Below are 18,372 nucleotides of genomic sequence, written 5' to 3' on the forward strand. Positions count from 1 at the left end.
GAACTGAACTGAACTGAACTGAAGTGTCCTCCACAGCCCGGAACACAAAGAGATTCACAGAGTTGGGTAGAGAAGAGAAGGGGGAGGGAGGAGATAGAGGCGACCTGATGGAGAAAAAGGAGAATCAAAAGGGGAAGAGAGCAATCAAGCCAGTAATCTCGCTCCCAAGTAAATATGTGTACTGAAGATTGGGTTCTTAAAGGTACAAAATTGATAACAGATACTAAAAAGCAAAGATTAAAAATCTAGAGTAGAGACTAGCTTCTCAAAAATACAATATTAAACAAAGTCACAAAAATTATAATAATATATATGAAGTTTGCCTTAAAAATAAACCATTTTGCAGGGTAATAGTAGGTTATAAAAATGAAAATTAAAGGAGTAATAGAGGACTTAAAAATAAAATTTTTTAAAAAAAGTTAAAACAAATGATATTAGTAAAAATATATCTAGGACTTTCTCTGGAGATGTTGTGGACAGTGTGGGGTCAGTTCATTTTTAGATAGTTCCTTGATCCGGCTTATACTTCTCAAGATCTGTAGGCCCCTTCCTATGTAGTCGGTGCTAACTACAGGGTTTTAACCTATTGCACCTGTCACTTCCAAAGCGGTTCCCTCTGTTTATTTTAGCTTCTTCTGTTTGCTGGTCTCTTCAGTGTCTAGTTTCCCCCCTGACACAAGGGAGGGGGGTGGTGGTCACTTTTTTTAGGCTCACTTGTTCAGTTGTGCTGTGGGGAGGGAGGAACACTGCAAACAAATATCACTGGCGTGTGTGGGGAGTGCTTGCAGTGTCTCAGCCACACTGGGTTTGCCCCTGTTCATGGCGTGTGTGCTTTCCCAGTCTACACTGCTCAGGCTCTAGGTTGTTCTGCCGGAAACTGTCTCAGGCAGGCCCTGGGTTCCATGCACTTCCTAGGTCTAAGCTGCTCAGGTTCAAGTTCTCAGATACTCCACAAAGGTGCAGACTTGGTTGGGCCTGTGTTTTTTGCCCTTCCCGGGTCCGAGCAACTCAGGTGACCAGGTGTTTTGCGAGCACAGTCGTCCCCAGTTGGAGGCTGCGTCTTATCGCCTCCCCTGTCCCAGCCACTCGGGTTTTCTGGGTGTACAAGGGCACGCCTTCTCAGGTGTGCCGTGTGTCTCTTCTGGGGAGCTGATCTCTGGCTTCAGCCCTTCTGGCTGATGTCAACCTTCAAGAATCCCAAGAAGTCTTGGTTAGCAATGAAGCCTGCTTGCAGTTTGGTAGAGGATGCCTCTCTGGCGCCGCGATTGCCCCCTTTCCAGCTCTGGCTGCCCTCGCTGCCTGTCTCTAGCGGGGGATGGGCTGGTCCGCAGCTGGCTAACTCTGCTCAGTCCTTTGTTCTGTGAGCGGGCCTGGCAGTGTCTTGCTGCTGCTGCTGCTAAGCCACTTCAGTCGTGTCCGACTCTGTGTGACCCCATAGACGGAAGCCCACCAGGCTCCCCTATCCCTGGGATTCTCCAGGCAAGAACACTGGAGTGGGTTGCCATTTCCTTCTCCAATGTGTGAAAGTGAAAAGTGAAAGTGAAGTCGCTCAGTCGTGTCCGACCCTTAGCGACCCCACGGACTGCAGCCTACCAGGCTCCTCCATCCATGGGATTTTCCAGGCAAGAGTACTGGAGTGGCTTGCCATTGCCTTCTCCGGCTGCTGCTAGGTTAGGGCTTTTTGCAGGATAGTTCTATTTTTTTTCTCTCTCTGGCTATCCCACAGTCTGGGTTTCTATCTCATGTTAGTTCCCTCAGATTGCCCTCAGGGCATTCAGGCCCAGTCCTTACCCTAAGCAATGCAGCCCACGTCTCCCTGTCCAGTCCCAGATTGCTAGTGGCAGATGCGAGCGTCTGGGCTGCTTCTCCACTGGGAGTTGCTGTTAGGCATGTAATCTGTGGGTTTTAATTAATTAATTATTTTTCCTCCTGGTTATGTTGCCCTCTGAGGTTCCAAGGCTCACTACAGACCCACCAGTGAGAGTTTTTCCTGGTGTTTGGAAACTTCTCTCTTTTTTAAGACTCCCTTCCTGGGACAGATCTCCATCCTACCTTTTTTGCCTCTCTTTTTATCTTTTATATTTTGTCCTACCTCCTTTTGAAGACAATGGGCTGCCTTTCTGGGTGCCTGATATCCTTTGCCAGTATTCAGAAGTTGTTTTGTGGAATTTGCTCAGCGTTCAAAAGTTCTTTTGATGAATTTGTGGGGGAGAGAGTGGTCTCCCCATCCTATTCCTCCACCATCTTAGGACTGCCCTCCATACAAATTTTAAATTTTTATTCCAGTTCTATGAAAAATGCCACTGGTGATTTGATAGGGATTGCACTGAATCTGTAGACTGCCTAGGTGAGTATGGTCATCTCAAATAAACCTTAGGTAGGTTTATTCCTAGGTATTTTATTCTTTTTGATGTGGTAGTAAATGGAATTGTTTCCTTCTCTTTCTGATCTTTCATTGTTTGTGTATATAAATGCAACAGATTTCTGTGTATTTTGTATCCAACAACTTACCAATTCATTGATGAGGTCTAGTAGTTTTCTGGTAGTGTCTGTAGGATTTTCTAGTATAGAATTATGTTAGGTAGGTAGAATAGGGAAAAGGAGTCCAAAATGGCAGTGGCCAAAAGACAAGGAAAGGAAAAGCCCACGAAAATAGAACAAAGGAAGGTCCGAGGACCGGAGTGAGGACCTCAGGTAAAACAAACAACACTCCTGGCTGGCCCAATTTACATAGGGCAGGCCCAGGGGGAAAAAAGCATATAAAACGAGGAGCCAAAGCTAGCTCACTCTCTCTCTCCCAAGCGCTGGACCACTCTTCTCTTCGTGTCTTTGGACCGACATGCCCTCACACCTTGAAGATAGATTTTTCTGCTATCTTCTAAATAAAATAGAGCTGTAACACTGAGCTGTAACACTGATTTGTCTAAGAGGTATAACACTGTCCATTCGAGACCTGAGAACTATAACACGGTCTGTCCAAGACCCGAGAGCTGTGACATGCTGACGGGGCTTTAATGTCCATCACTCCAAATTTTTATTGTGACGAGACAAAGAACCGAGGAACCTACACACGGGTGACATCTATGGTGCTGTGACTCGGATTTAACCTGGCTGAAACAACCTCCTTGCAGAAGATGCCAAGCACAGCAGGAGCCCAACTCAGCGAAGCTCCCGCAGTAGAAGTGGAACGTGAAGAAAACCCAGCACAGGGGAAGGCCCATCGTGCTGGAAACCGGGACAGCAAAAAACGAACTCTGCAGAAAGCTCACGCGGCCCAGTCTCAGATTCCAGAAGACTTCTGGTTAAGATAGGAGATCCTCGCTCCTATGGCTGGAGGGACATATGCCTCACAAAATCTTAATTCCTTTACAATCTCTCGTTTCTTGTTGCCTTGAACCCCCTGCAAACAGGTGGGCGGCAGTGGGCGCAACTGAGGGACTCTGGAGAGGCTACTCTTCGGTATGTCCCAAAGGCACTATCTGCTGGGCCCCAGTAGCTCTTACCCAAGCTGGTGGGGGTTCGTCTGTCCTTAACTCTCTGTGCCAAGGATCAGACCAATGAAAACTGTGAGCACCGGTCAGATATTTAGCAAATTTCCCGGTTGGCTATGAAGGGGATTCCTTGGCACGTTTTTCCCACTGCTTTATCCTCCTGCCCTTCAGCTCTCTTTCCCGGGACTTCAGTTCAGTTCAGTTCAGTCGCTCAGTCGTGTCCGACTCTCCGCAACCCCATGAATCACAGCACGCCAGGCCTCCCTGTCCATCACCAACTCCCGGAGTTCACTCAAACTCATGTCCATCGAGTCAGTGATGCCATCCAGCCATCTCATTCTCTGTCTTCCCCATCTCCTCCCGCCCCCAATCCTTCCTAGCATCAGACTCTTTTCCAGTGAGTCAACTCGTTGCATGAGGTGGACTTAAGCCCAACCAAAACCCAGGATACCTGACTTCAGGACCTAATGAAGCTCAGGCTCTGATGTCTCATTGCAAAAATTCAGTGAGAGACAAAGTGATAGGTAAAAGGTAGACTCCTTAAGATTCAGAGAGAAGTGCCACACTCTGCAGGGTACAGGTCTTGGAATGCGACCTGGCTAGGTTTTGCCAGCGGGGTGAATTCATATGCTAATGAGTGGGAGGATCATCACCGCCATTGGGGAACCACCCACTCCTCCCTCTTTTGACAGTGCCTTAGAACTGTCCTGCCACCTCTGGGTGTGTCTGCTGGCTTATAGATTGGGGATTAAGGTTTACTTGAATTTGATTTGTCATCTTGGACTCAACTGATTTTAATCAGTTTATGTTATGCCCTTGTGCTATGTCGTTCTTTCAAAGGTTGCTCTCTTCCCCCTTCCCTCCTGTTTCATGCTCTTTTACTCAGTCCCATCTGGGCCCACAGTGTTGCCTCTACAATCTTCTGGAGGCACAACCAGAAAATAGCTGGCCTTGGAAGGGAAATGCTGTATAGTATCCAACCCCCTAGTCCTACCCAGTACTGGTCATACTGGAGACCCTGGGGATGCCCAAACTCCAGTCTGGCGGTTCCAGGAGGTCATCACGCCTTGATCTGCCTAGGGATCTGGTCCTCGAATGGTTGTCATGCCTCAACCTGCTCAGGGACCCGTCAGTCCCAGGGGCCCCAGGAAGTCGTCATGCCTCGACCTGCCCAGGGACCCAATTCTTGGGAGGCCGTCATACCTCGACCTTCCTGGGGATTTGATCTCCAGGAGGCTGTCACGCCTCAGCCTGCTTGGGGATCTGCACCCTGACCTGGGGACGCCTGGCCCTCAGGTTGCGACAGTACTAGGTAGGATGAGCTTACATCATGATCTCTATTCCCATCCACAGTGGACAAACCAGCAATGAGTTAAGATTCAGTCCAGTTCAGTTCAGTCACTCAGTTATGTCTGACTCTTTGTGACCCCATGAATCACAGCACGCCAGGCCTCCCTGTCCATCACCAACTCCTGGAGTTCACTCAAACTCATGTCCATCGAGTCGGTGATGCCATCCAGCCATCTCATTCTCTGTCGTCCCCTTCTCCTCCCACCCCCAATCCCTCACAGCATCAGAGTCTTTTCCAGTGAGTCAACTAGTCGCATGAGGTGGCCAAAGTATTGGAGTTTCAGCTTTAGCATCAGTCCTTCCAATGAACACCCAGGATTGATCTCCTTTAGAATGGACTGGTTGGCTCTCCTTGAAGTCCAAGGAACTCTCAAGCGTCTTCTCCAGCACCACAGTTCAAAAGCATCAATTCTTCGGCGATCAGCTTTCTTCACAGTCCAACTCTCACATCCATGCATGACCACTGGAAAAACCATAGCCTTGACTAGATGGACCTTTGTTGGCAAAGTAATGTCTCTGCTTTTTAATATGCTATCTAGGTTGGTCATAACTTTCCTTCCAAGGAGTAAGCGTCTTTTTAGGGGCCTTGAATTAAATCCCGGGGCAGGGGGTGGGGTGGAGACTTTTCCTATAGTGGCCCTCAGCTGCATGGATGTACCCCAGACCTCCCTTTCTTGTGCGTTCCAAGCCTGGCCTTGGATCAGTGCTTGGAGAGAGAACAGTGCACAGTTGGGCCAAGACCAGGCTCCACACTGGCTCCCCGGATCCAGGCATTGCTGTCCTTCAACTGTGACAGGTCTGAGAATTTCCTGGACATCCGAGCATCCTCAGATCTTGACCAGCAGGGCTGGGTGGAGCCAGAGTCTGCACTGGTGACAACCTCCCCCACAGATTCTGACACACATGTTCCCAAGAACCTGATGTAACAGACAAGATGGGCCTGAGAAGGGAGAGCCTTGAGCAGAGGTAGGGGTGGGGCTGGGTCACTTGGTGACGCCCTCGACGTGTCACGCAGGGTCAATAACACCTGGACCCTGCTTGGGGGGCTGTATTTCCAGGGACCATTCCTTCCTTACTCAGTGTCTCTGAGATTGCTGACCAGAAGGATTCAGTGAGAGAGTGCCTCCTGGGGTGCACATCTCCCATGGGAGTGAAACTCACGTCCCACAGCCTCTCCCAACCTCGACACCTGCTGATCTCTATGAGTTCATTTCCTTCCCCTCCTCCCACACTCCCTGGACTCTGACCACACTGGCTCCTTGGTGGTCCCTGAGCATGCGCATCCCCCTGCCTCCCCAGGGCCCTGTCCGTGGTCTGTTCATACACATCCCCATGGCTCACTCCTCACCCCTTCACAGCTTCACTCATAAACTCCCTCTCTGGCCATCCTATTTAGAAGACATCCCCGTTAATTCTCTAGGCTTCAGTTTACCTCTGTGGCACTTATTCTGATCTAATTATCATATGTTAAGCATTTTCCTTTTGGTTAAGTATTTCTACATAGTTGAGTTTAAGCTCCATGAGGAAGGGATTTTGTTTTATCTGCTTTTTTTTTTTTTTTTCACTAAGAATCCCAGCATTTAGGACAGCACCTTGTATGTAGTAGAATCTCAGTGAATACTTGTGGGATAAATGAATGTAAATGGCTAGGAGATAAGGCATTTAAGTACACTTGTTGTATTTCAGTCCCTCAGTCCCTGTCTGACTCTTTGTAACCCCATGGACTGCAGCATGCCAGGATTCCCTGTTCTACATTATTTCTTGGAGTTTACTCAAACTCAGGTCCCTTGAGGTGGTGATGCCATCAAACCATCCCCTTCTGTGTCATCCCCTTCTCCTCCTGCCTTCAATTTGCACGGGGTTATTTCAGGGAAGACTGGAGCGTCTCAGGGGACAACATCTTTAGGAGGAGGCTAAAGATCTTTTAGCCTCATCTTTTATGCACTCCCACTTCCAAGGAGATTCAGTGTCACTGACAGGGCTGGTCCTTTTCCCCAGGGCCTCCAAGTATGCCTGGTCCAGCTGGAAGATAGGACCCCTCAGGGAAGCAGGGGAGCATGGGACTTCCAGGCACACCAGGCCCCAAAGGAGAGACTGGGCCCCAAGTTAGGTGGGTGGTGTGTGGTGGGTGTGGAGGGAGAAGGGAGGTGTGACAGTGGCAGCCGTGGTGGGGACCAAGCTATGTGCACAGTGCCTGGAAAGGCCTGGAACTTCTGCACCTGGTAGGCCTTGCCTGGGCCTCTCCACTCACATTCCCACACTGACTGAATTTCCGAAATGCCGTCCCCAGAGGAGGCCAGGCAGTCAGGAGCAGTCTCCCAGGTCGCTCTCTCACCTGGAGCTGTGGGTGACAAGCTGCGCTGCCGAGGAAATGGTATCTGCCGAGCGCACTCTCAGCCGTGTTTCTCCCAATGTGTTCCTTCTGTGGGAGAAGTGTGTGCCTCAGGCATGCAGGGCTCCCCAGGCCCCTCAGGTCTCAAAGGAGAGAGAAGTGCCCCCAGGGAGACTGGAGCCCCTGGATGTGCTGGGGTGGCAAGTGAGCAATGGACGTGGAGCTGGGCTCATATTCCCCTTGCCCACCACCACCAGCCACCAGGTCAGAGCTGCCATTCCAGGGCGAGAACCAGTGTTGCCCTCTGTCTCCAGGGAGAGGGTGGTGTGAGCAACTGTATCCAGGGAAGGCTGGTTGTTGGGTTATGGACAGTCAGTGTACAGAGAGAATGCAAGGACAGGTTCCAGGCACAGAGGGACATTTGTGCAGGGGGAGGGCATACTGCTGGGGGATATGACAGTCCATGTCCTGGGGGAGGTGAAAATTGCTGGAAAGTGTGCCCAGACCTCACACAACAATTCTTTTCTGATCCCAGGGCCTGTTGGAGCTATCGGTCCACAGGGACCTTCAGGTGCCATGGGCCCCCCAGGACTAAAGGGGGACAGAGGTGATCCTGGAGGAAAAGGAGCAAAGGGGGAGAGTGCATTTTCAGGTAAGAAAGCTCTGGGGACTCTAGGGTGTGGAGGGGCCAGCGGGCCCTCTTCCGTTTAGCACCTCCTCTCATGCATCCCACGTCCTTATCCCAGCCCCAAGATGCGTTACCCTTCCCTGAGCCCTGGGCTCTGAGTGACCCCAGGCAGTGCTGGATCTGTCTTCACCTGGCCTCTCTCTCCTGCAGAAGTTGATACTCTGAGGCAGCAGATGACAGACTTAGAGGGAGAAGTACAATGCCTCCGGAATACTGTCTCTCAGTATAGGAAAGGTGAGCTCCTGGACCTGACCCAAGGTGGACCTCAGACTGAGTCTGGGGGCTTGGAGTTGGCTGGGCTGGGTCTAAATTGGACCTGCTGGGACCATGACCGGCACTGGACCTAGGCCTGGGGCAGGAGCGGGGCTAAGGACAGGGCTGGGGCAGAGCCGTGCCCCACGTGCTCTGGGAGCTCAAGTAGACGCACGGGGCAAAGAGGAGGATACGGTCCATGTCACCAGTTCAGCAGACCTTCACCACAGCCTACCCTGGGCAGGTTCCTATGACAGAAAAAGGGACACCCAACCCAGGATGCATTTCTTCCTTCTGTGGGGCCAGGTGTGCAAATGCCCAGAGAAGCAGCCACACAGCCCAGGACAGCAGAGAATCCAGACATCCTGAGAGTGGGGGTGGGATGCTGCATGTGCGGTCCAAGGCTGTGGGGTCCTGACCTTGGTGTGTGGCCACCAAGTATCTCACCCTAAAGATGCTCTGAAGTCTGGCAAGAGCAGGCTGCCTCCAATATCTGGCCAGTGCTGGATTGTTCCTGCATCTCCCTGGGTATTTAAAGCAGAGACTCTTCCCTAAGCCTGGATTCTAAGCAGGCAGAGGCCTCCTAGAGAACACACCTGAGTGCCCTGTGCCCTGGGACTCTCCACTAACTGTCCCTCTTCCTTGTCTGCTCTCCCTGATGACAGTTTTGAATGCACATCACTTATCAAACCTCGTTGATCAAAGAAAGGAACAGTTTTCTGAAGGAGCAGAGCATAAAAGGGCCTGATTGGGTGAGACAAAGGGTTGGCTCCTAAGGACTCAAGTCAACTAAGTATTGAAGTGGTAGGATGAGATTTCCAGCAGTTTGTCATCCTCCTTGCCCAAGCATACCTGCACCCCTATTTATCCTTCATGCAGACTGATACAAACAAAGGAGAACTTAGGCATATGTGCGGGCTCCACGTGTGTACCCAAACACCATACTCAGTTGACAGCATCTACATACATGAACATACATGCAGGCATATGCACACATATCATGATGGACCTTGAGTTGTCCATGTACCTCAGATACACGGATATATTCACGCATGCGCATGCACACCTACCCAGATGCGTGGGATGTAACCAGTCATGGCACACGAGCTTCACTGACCTGCACTGACCTTGTCCAAGGCTGTCTGGGTGCCATCCTGACTCCGTGGAAAATCTGGTCTCCGACTGCTTGTTGAAGCTACTCAAAGGAAAAGGGCAGTGGGTTAGGGTGCTACCTGGGTTCCGAACAAGTCCATTGTGCCCTCTTAGGATAACTGAAGATTTCCATGCATGACCCTGGGAGTCAGAGGGGTATGGTTGGGATGGAATAAAAAGAGATACATAACATGTCACATAAGGGATGCTGTTATGTAGTGTATCTCTACCTTAGAAATAAGGACTGAGACTCTGAAAAGGAAAGTGATTTTCCTGTGTCACCTGGGTTGCCATTGCAGGGTGGGGCTGAACACATGGCCTTCTGAGGCCTAGACAGGGCTGTCTCCAAAGCTGATCCCAACCTGCACTCCTATTCTCACATACAGCTCTCAGATGCCATCATCCCCTGCCCAGTGGTCCAGGGAGGCTGACTGGCCATAGCATCACTTGACAGCATATGGAAGCCAACACTGGACTGCCCCTAGTGCAGAAGTCAGCACTTGGCTGCTCTCAGATGCACCCCTGGCCTCCCCTTTGTCCTCACCCCTTCACACAGCACACAACCACTCAGACAAATCCACATGGCCAGTCATCACGCAAGGGAAAGAGTGAGCCACCGGTTTGGTGTTTTCCTCACTCTCAGGAACTGCCCTGGACTGTACAGTGTCATTTCCCCGGCAAAGCCCTAAGTATTTACACACTAATTAAAAACCCGATTCTGGCATATAACAGGGGGAGGAACAGAAAGTGCATGTAGGAGCTTTAGTGTCACATCCAGCAAGGTCTGATCCTCATCTACACTTGAGAGGTGGGCAACTTTGGGCCTCTTCAGTAAGCAGCTGGGTTCTGGGGTCCTCACCTGTACCTGGAGACCTCGGCACCACTCACAGGCACAGCGTGGAGCCAGGGCTGCTCAGAACCAAGTGCCGCACTTTCTTCCTATCTGGTGCCCTGGTGCCCGGATGGGAGGCTGGACACTCCAGTTGGAGCACAAGGTCCAGGTACTGCCACATCCCCAACCTGACTTCCTCTTCCCCTAGCGGTGCTCTTCCCTGCTGGCCGGAGTGTCGGGGAGAAGATCTTTAAGACAGCAGGCTCTGAAAAAAGTTTCAGGATGCCCAGCAGATCTGCACACTGGCCAGGTGACAGTTACCCTCCCCACATTCTGCAGCTGAGAACGAGGCTTTGACACAGCTGGCCACAGCCCAGAACAAGGCTGCTTTTCTGAGCGTGACCGACACTAGGAATGAGGGCACGTTCATCTACCCCACGGGGGAGCCCCTGGTCTATTCTATCTGGGCCCCCAGTGAGCCCAACAACAGGGTCACTGACAAAGGCCCAGAGAGCTTCTAGAGACCTATCGGAATGGAATGGTGTCTAGAACAACAGAGCCTGCGCTGAGATGTGCCTCAGTGTCTGTGAATTCTGAGGCCCCCGGGGAGGAAGGGGGCAATGCCAGGGCTGTGTGCTGCCAACATTCCAATAAAAAGTTGACCTTTGGCTGCTCGTGACTTCTCCACTGAGCCATGAGATGAGGCCAGAAAGCAGGCCTCCTATGGAACTCCTCCATCAGAATAAAGTTTGAAACTGGCTTCACACCAGGAAAAAAGAGGGTAGCCTGTTGACTCAGGGCAGGGGCTAAAAGGAGGTCTCCAAGATGCCCCTGTTGCAAAATCCAGTGTCTCCTCCTCAAAAAGACAGGTGCCTAGCCCTCCATCCCCGCCAAACATGGGCTGCATTTGACCCCACTGGTCACTGCCGCCTCCTTGCCTTTCATTTCCTGCCCTCAATCTTCTTATCCTTTGGTATCTCACTTGTCTCTCCTCCTCTCCTGACACTCCACGGAGGGGAGCAGCAGCCTCACCTCTGGCTCCCTTCTCTCTTTGCACTCACTCTAGGCTTGGGCTCATTCTCTCCCATGGTTTCCAATTCCTTCTGTTGATGCCTCCCCCAGGTAGAGCCCTGTTTGGACCTCTCCCCTAACCTCAGAATCCTCTCAGCAGTGCAATCTGTAGCCCTGGGGATTGGAGGTCATCATGGCTGCCCTTTGCTGGGAGGGAGGTACTAGCTTATCTGGCTATGTTGAATGGCCTTACACCCAGTAGAATCTCCTCACCCTTGACCTTGACTGCCCAGGATCTCTTTCTTCCCATGACAGTGTGACTGTGGATGGCTCATCAGAGAATGTACCATCTGCACAATTTTAATCCTTTCTGACGTTTCAGGCAGAAAGGGTGTCCAGCCATGTTCAGATTCATCCCCCAACCTCTTCGTGACTTGAAGTACAAGGGATGTTCATCTTCACTCTGCCTCAGGGATAATCTAGTCAAACGCTTCTCATTTTACAGACATGGAAACCAAGACACAGAAAGGAAGGGAACCTGCACTTAGTAAGGTAGGAGATAGTGTGCCTCTGGGCTGGACACCTGGTGTTTGTCAAGTCAAGTAAAACTGAAGCTTTGTTCACACCCAGACACTCCAAGGACAAAGCTAGTGGCAAAAGCTGAGCTCTGCTTAAAGCAAAGAGATAAGGTGCCCACTCCTGAGTTCAGCCAAGACTTCCCTGTCTGCACATGCTCAGGAAGGCTTCTTGGGGGTGGAAAATGGAGAGGGCTCCACCCCATAGTAAGTGTGGACACGCACCCATAGGCCTCTGCATTGGGATCTTAGAAAACAGTTTCACACGCACCTGGGGGAGGGTCCATGGACCAGTCAGGTGTGAAGATATTAACAAGATAATTGGCCAAAGGTAACAAAGACCCTAAAGGACTGTGTTATATAAGACATTTATGTCACTTCTTTACTACATTCCCCCTCATTCAGGACATCCACACTCCACCACGGGTGTGTGTCTCTGCTTAGCTCTGACTTACTGCACTCCTCCTCATTAGAGAGGATGCCCATACCCTTTCTCTCTCGGGGCATATTTCTGCTGCTTCTGTCTTAAATAAACAACCTGTTTCTCTGTGTGCTCTGCCATGCATTGTGCTGAGTCTCTAATAATAAACTTTTTATCTATTTACAGTTTTTGCCTCCTTGAAACGTTCTGCTTCCAAATGGGGGAAAGAGCCAGAGTCACTTTGCTTCTAGCCTCTAGCCCCTGGGGGTGTGTTGACTAGGATTCCTGGGGTTTCATCCAGGGTACCCAGGTTCCATCCCTGGGCAGGGAACTAAGAGAGCCCTTCAAGAGCGCTCACTGCTCTCCATCCAAGATCAGGAGCACTGTTGCTGCAGCTCACTCATGTAAAAGGTCATTTGACCCCAGAACTTGCACTTTCAGCTTGTAAATCTTTAGACCAATGCCTCTGAATGCTTAGATGATTTTACTGACTCACTACTGCAAAGAAAATTTTAAATGAAATCTGTATTGCAGAAATTGGAATGAGGACTGAAAGAACCACAGGCTCATGGAAATGGTTGATGAATACCCCTCCTCCAGACAGGAAACCGGCCTCTCTTTCCTTTGTTCCCAGGGACCAGGGGGACTGACTTCTCTGGCCCTTTCTGAATAGAGTCCCCAAGCACCACCCCTCTTCCCAACACACTTGCAGCCACACTGAGTATATGGGAAAGCACGTCTGAAATCAAAGCCACACCTCTCAACAGCATGCAGCTCAAGCTCCTGCTAAGATCTTTCTCCTGTTACTGAAAATCTCCCCAATTCCTGGCAGTTTCTGAAATATAAACAGTTACACAATAGTGAGCAAACAGCTCTCCAGTACAAAGACCATGCCTGGTCATTCTTATCAAGGGAGTTTAGGGCAGCCTGTTTTTATTGCAAATAAGAAAAACAACTGGATCTAGTTAAGCTCAAGGGGGGCATTTTTTTCTGCAAACAGAATTCTGGATTGACTTGAGAAGGACTGGGGGTACGGTATAGGCAAACTGTGCCACCTCCCTGGCTTCTGCCTCTCTCTGCCCATCCTCACCTCTTGGTTATCAGTTGGGAGAGGGGTGACGGCAATATAGAGGTGTGGAAATTGGAGGTAGAAACTACTGGATGTAAGACAGGCTCAAGGTTGTGTTGTACAACATGCGGAACAGCCAATATTGTGCAACCCTGTGAGTGGAAACTAACCTTTAAAACTGTATAAAAATGCAAAATTAAAACAAAAACAAAAGTAAATACTTGGTTCACAGGAGTCACTTTGTTTAGATTTGACTCCAAATGCAGCAAGAGGAAGCTAGAATAATTATTTGCCCAGTAGAATGTATTGGTAACTGTGTCCTCTTGTTTCAATGAAATCTCATCACATTTTGAAACCTGTTTTGTGTTTTGTATGCTCTTGCCTAATGAGGAGATAGCAGGTCAAGTGAAGACAGATGCCCATCAACACAACAATAGGTTACAGGCTGGGGGAGGTAGAGGCTGAAGCATCAGAACACAAAGTAACAGACTAAACAAATTGAGAGAATGTCATGGGATAGATCATATTATTGACTGAATGTATTCTCTATTCTTGTCTGTCTGAAAGGCAAAACTTAGATGCATATTATGTGAATAGATGCATATTATGTGAATTAGACATGATTCAGTTTGGGGGTCACAATATTCCTAAAAGGAGCATGAGGTCTTGACCCACTGTGGACAGTTGTATCAATAACCTGTAAAGGTAGTTTAATTTTTGGCAGGAGTACTTGGCTTAACAGATTTGGTGAGGTCACACAGCATGCAGTGACTAGTGAATGGAAGTAGCCAGGACATAATACATTATGTTTCTCAAGTTAGTAAAAGTCAGTTCATTCATTTGGAGTTATCATGCATGTGAATAGCATAAACCTCACTTGAAACTCTGCTCGCATAGATTAAGACCTTGAGGAATGCTTTTTGATCAGCTGGAAGATTCTTTTAAAATATGCTCAAATATTCAATAATCATGTCATCCTTGAATTTTTTAAAATTTAAAGTGGTTGGTATAACCATACTTTTCTGTGAACTCAGAAAGGAAAAGAAAAACCAGAAAATTCATGATACCTTTTTTTTTTTTTTCAAGCAGTAGTGTTCTGGGGAGTTGGCCAATAGTAACTCTTAAGGACACATTCAGAAATTTTAAAAGCTGGTCGTTAATCCATTTCTAGATTAAGTGAGTGAAAATTAGAAAACACTATGAAGAAGTACTTTTTACTTCGATGTGCTACTTTGCCAGGACACCACTAGATAGATGTATATGGTGAGCAAATATCCTAGTCCATAAACAAAGATGAAAAAATCCTGGCATTTGGATTATAATTTACCTGCTATCACTGGCAAAAATGAGGCTTAGAAATAGGGTGGTCTGCTAATCATCCAAAACTGTTCACCAAAAGTCATTAAAGTAGGCATAGTCAAAATGTTTTTCGTGTCCCTTGTGCAAATTTTCATATTATAATTCTTTTCAGAACAGAATATCAGTAAAGTATGTTGGACTTTTAAGTGAATTAATATGCTTCCTTCTATTAGAGATGATAAATTATTTACCAATGGTTTTTGCTTTAGTTTTGAAAGGAAATATAATGTCAGTCAAATTAGTATTTTCATGGTTAAAGATATTTTTATTATTTACATTTTAAAGATGCTATTTTGTTTCATGGTTTGTAATACGGCATTTCTACTCATGTAATTTAGACAGTGCCACTAATGATATCTGAGGAGAATTATATTTTTCATGTTAGAAATATTTGCAAATATACTTTATTTTCTATTATTTTTTTTTATTAAGAGACCATATCACTTAAAGGCTTTTTTAAAAATTAAAGTGTATTGAATTTATAGTGTTGTATTCATTTCTGCTGTATAGCAAAGGGATTCAGCTATATATATAGCTGAATATATATATATATATATATGCACACACACACATTCTTTTTCCCTACTTTCCATCATGATTTATCTCAGGATATTGAATATATCTCCTTATGCAATAAAGTAGGATCTTCTTATTTATCTAGTCTGTATATAATAGTTTGCATCTGCTAACCCCAAACTACAACTCTATGCCTTCCCCATGGCCCCTAAAGAATGTTATAATTAAACAAATTATGGATCGTATACAATCAGAAATATTATACATTTCCCTTTGTCTCTAATAACATGGATGTGTTTTCTGAAATAAACACAATCAACATTTAAGCAAGAATTTAGAACCTATTTTATGTTTTGTTGTTAACACTAATATGTCATTTTCATATTTATATTGTCTTCTTAAATCAGAATTTAAAATATTGCATTGTATTCCCTCAGGTTGATATACTGAAACTTACTAGTTAACTTACTGTTTCACCAGAAGAACTTGATTTCCATTCCTGTTTCTTATCCCTGGTTTTCTGTGAATGCCATGTTTATTTCTGGAAAATTCTGTGTCCCTACAGGGTTATTTCCCTTGGCAGCTGTCACAATAAATCAGTAGTAGAATAATTTGCTGCAGCAAATAATTTGTCCATTGTCTTGACACCATCTCTGAGATTCGCCCTAGAGTGTCTAATGGTCAGTGCGGGTGATATGATAATCACATGGGAAATGTGAACACATCTCAGATGGGAAAAGTGAACAACACCTGTTCCTTTCAAGTATAGGGCTACGCTCCCTCACCAGCTGCTGCTGCTGTTTAGTCACCAAGTTGTGTCTGACTCTTCGCAATCTTATGGGCTGTAGCCTGCTAGGCCTCTCCTCTGTCTGTGGGTTTTTCCAGGAAAGAATCCTGGAGTGGGTTGCCATTTCCTTCTCCAGGGAATCTTCCTGACCCAGGGATTGAACCTCAGGTCTCCTGCATTAGCAGGAGGATCCTTTACCATTGAGCCACCTGGGAATCACTGCTCACAGTTATAGCCTCTTATTCACTTCCCACCTGCACTGGGAAAGAGGAATCCCTTTCACATGAGTCACTTCTGCTTCAGCTCCTGCAGGGAATATGAAGGCAGACTTCAGAAATTTTTATTTTTACTCCTTTGATACTCATTGTCACATTTTTCTCAGTTTTTTCAATATATGTTGTCTTTTTTCATCAGTTATCATTGTTCTGTTTTCTTTCATTTTTTTCCAGCGTTGTTTTATCTTTTTTTTTTTTTTACCATATCGCACATCTTTTCTTCATCTTTTTCATGTTTCCTTTTCTCACCCACATGTCTCCATTAAAAAATTTTTTTTCTCTGATTTTATTCCATTCTCTTTACTTTGAATTATCATAGTACAGTGTGAGAAGAGCTGTTTCTAAGTCAGCTTTTCTGGGTTAAATCTTGGCTCTATCACTTATTATGTATGATCTTGGGCAAGATATTTGTTCTCTCTGTGCTTCAGCATTCCCATCTGTAAAACAGGAATAAATCTAATTCTCCCATAAAGTTGTGTGAAAATTAAATAAATTATTACAGGTAAATTGTTTAGAAGTGTGCCTGTCCCATAAGAGTCTACTATTTATATTCTAATTGCTTTACACCCTTTATTTGTAGCTCATTTTAATTCTCTTTGGCATCTCTGTCATTTCTTGAGCTACCCCCATTGATAGCCTCACATGGGTTTATTTTTTCAATTGCTCTGCTTTCACCTGTATTCTCTTACACTATTTTTGCTCTTTTAATTCATTTCTGCATTTTCCTGTGCACAAAAAACATTATAATTTCTTTTCAATTCCCTAATACTTTTTTTGATATATTTTTGTTTCATTGAGAAATAATTGGCATACATCACTGCTATTCTCTAATTCTTGACCTCTCTTTACTGTCCTTAGGTCCCTTTTATTCATCATAGGAATGCAGTCTTCTCTAATTTTTATATTTATTCTGTTTCCTTTAACATCTCTTCCATAATTGTTTGTCTATTTCTTCATCATTTACTAATCTTGCCTCGTTATCTGTAGAGATGACATTTGTTCACATATTCTTTTTGTGTTTTATATATAATTTCTACTTCTATAATCATTTCTTCTTTCTTTTATGATTATACAATATTATAGGTCTTCTATTGCTTTCTGTTTTTATTGATGAACATTTTTGCAATTTTAGTGTTTTTCACATTTTTCTCTTCCTCTTTTTTCTTCTTTATTTATATTGTGATGTTTCTATGTATGAATACTTCTTTACTCTTCATTTCTTTGAATATATGCTTTCTTCTCACTTATCATTTGCTTTTTTTCCCCTAAACTATTCTCTCCACCACCTCATCCTTTCTTATCTTCAATTCAATAAATTTCTCTAAAGAGTCTATCTTGATTTCACAAGCCTCCTTCATCTTATATTCTTTACCCACAATCTCCCTATATTTTTCACATTCTTTACCCTTTTTTCTCTAGCATAATTTGAATTCTCACTTGCTCTTAATATTTTCTCTTAAGGAAATCTTGCATGATTTATGGAATACCATCAAGGAACTGCTATACACATTATGGCAATCTCAGAGATAGAAGAGAAAGAAAAAGGAGCAGTATATTTGAGGAAAAAATGGCTGAAAACTTCCCAAATCTTGGGAGGAAAAATGGACAATGAAACTAATAAAGCACAAATGTCCCAAATAGCATCAACCCAAAGCAGATTACTCTGAGACATATTATAATCAAATTATCAAATGAAGGACAAAGAGAATTGTGAAAGTAGCAATAGAAAAGCTACTTGTCATATGTAAGAGAACTCCCATAATATTATCAGCACATTTTTCAGCAAAACCTTGCAGTTCAGGAGAAAGGGCATAATATATTCACGGCACCAAAAGAAAAAAATTTAAACCAAAAGTGCTTTACCCAGAAACAAAAATCTTTTCAAAGAAAGAGATAATGTCTTTCCCAGACAAATAAAAACAGAGGGAATTCATCACCACTAGACCTGCTTGTAGATCAATACCAAAATCAGATTGATATTCTTTGCAGCCAAAGATGGAAAAACTCTATGCAATCAGCAAAAATAAGACCGGGAGTTCACTGTGGCTCAGATCATAAATTCTCATTGTCAAATTCAGACTTGAATTGAAAAAAGTAGGGAAAACCACTAGACCATTCAGGTATGACCTAAATTAAATCCCTTACGATTATATAGTGAAACTGACAAAAGATTCAAGGCGTTAGATCTGATAGAGTGCCTGAAGAACTGTGGATGGAGGTTTGTGACATTGTTCAGGAGGCAGTGATCAAGACCATCCCCAA

The 18,372-nt window shown here is 45.8% G+C and overlaps 1 pseudogene; it reads left to right on the forward strand.

Moving 5' to 3' along the window:
* The first annotated feature begins 6,116 nt into the window (after nucleotides 1-6,116).
* Nucleotides 6,117-10,618, forward strand: LOC129555181 (collectin-43-like; annotated as a pseudogene).
* Nucleotides 10,619-18,372: the final 7,754 nt, after the last annotated feature.

Source organism: Moschus berezovskii, chromosome 12 (assembly GCF_049115385.1).
Source record: "Moschus berezovskii isolate FMDL1 chromosome 12, NW_MosBer_1.0, whole genome shotgun sequence".
Taxonomy (NCBI): Eukaryota; Metazoa; Chordata; class Mammalia; order Artiodactyla; family Moschidae; genus Moschus; species Moschus berezovskii.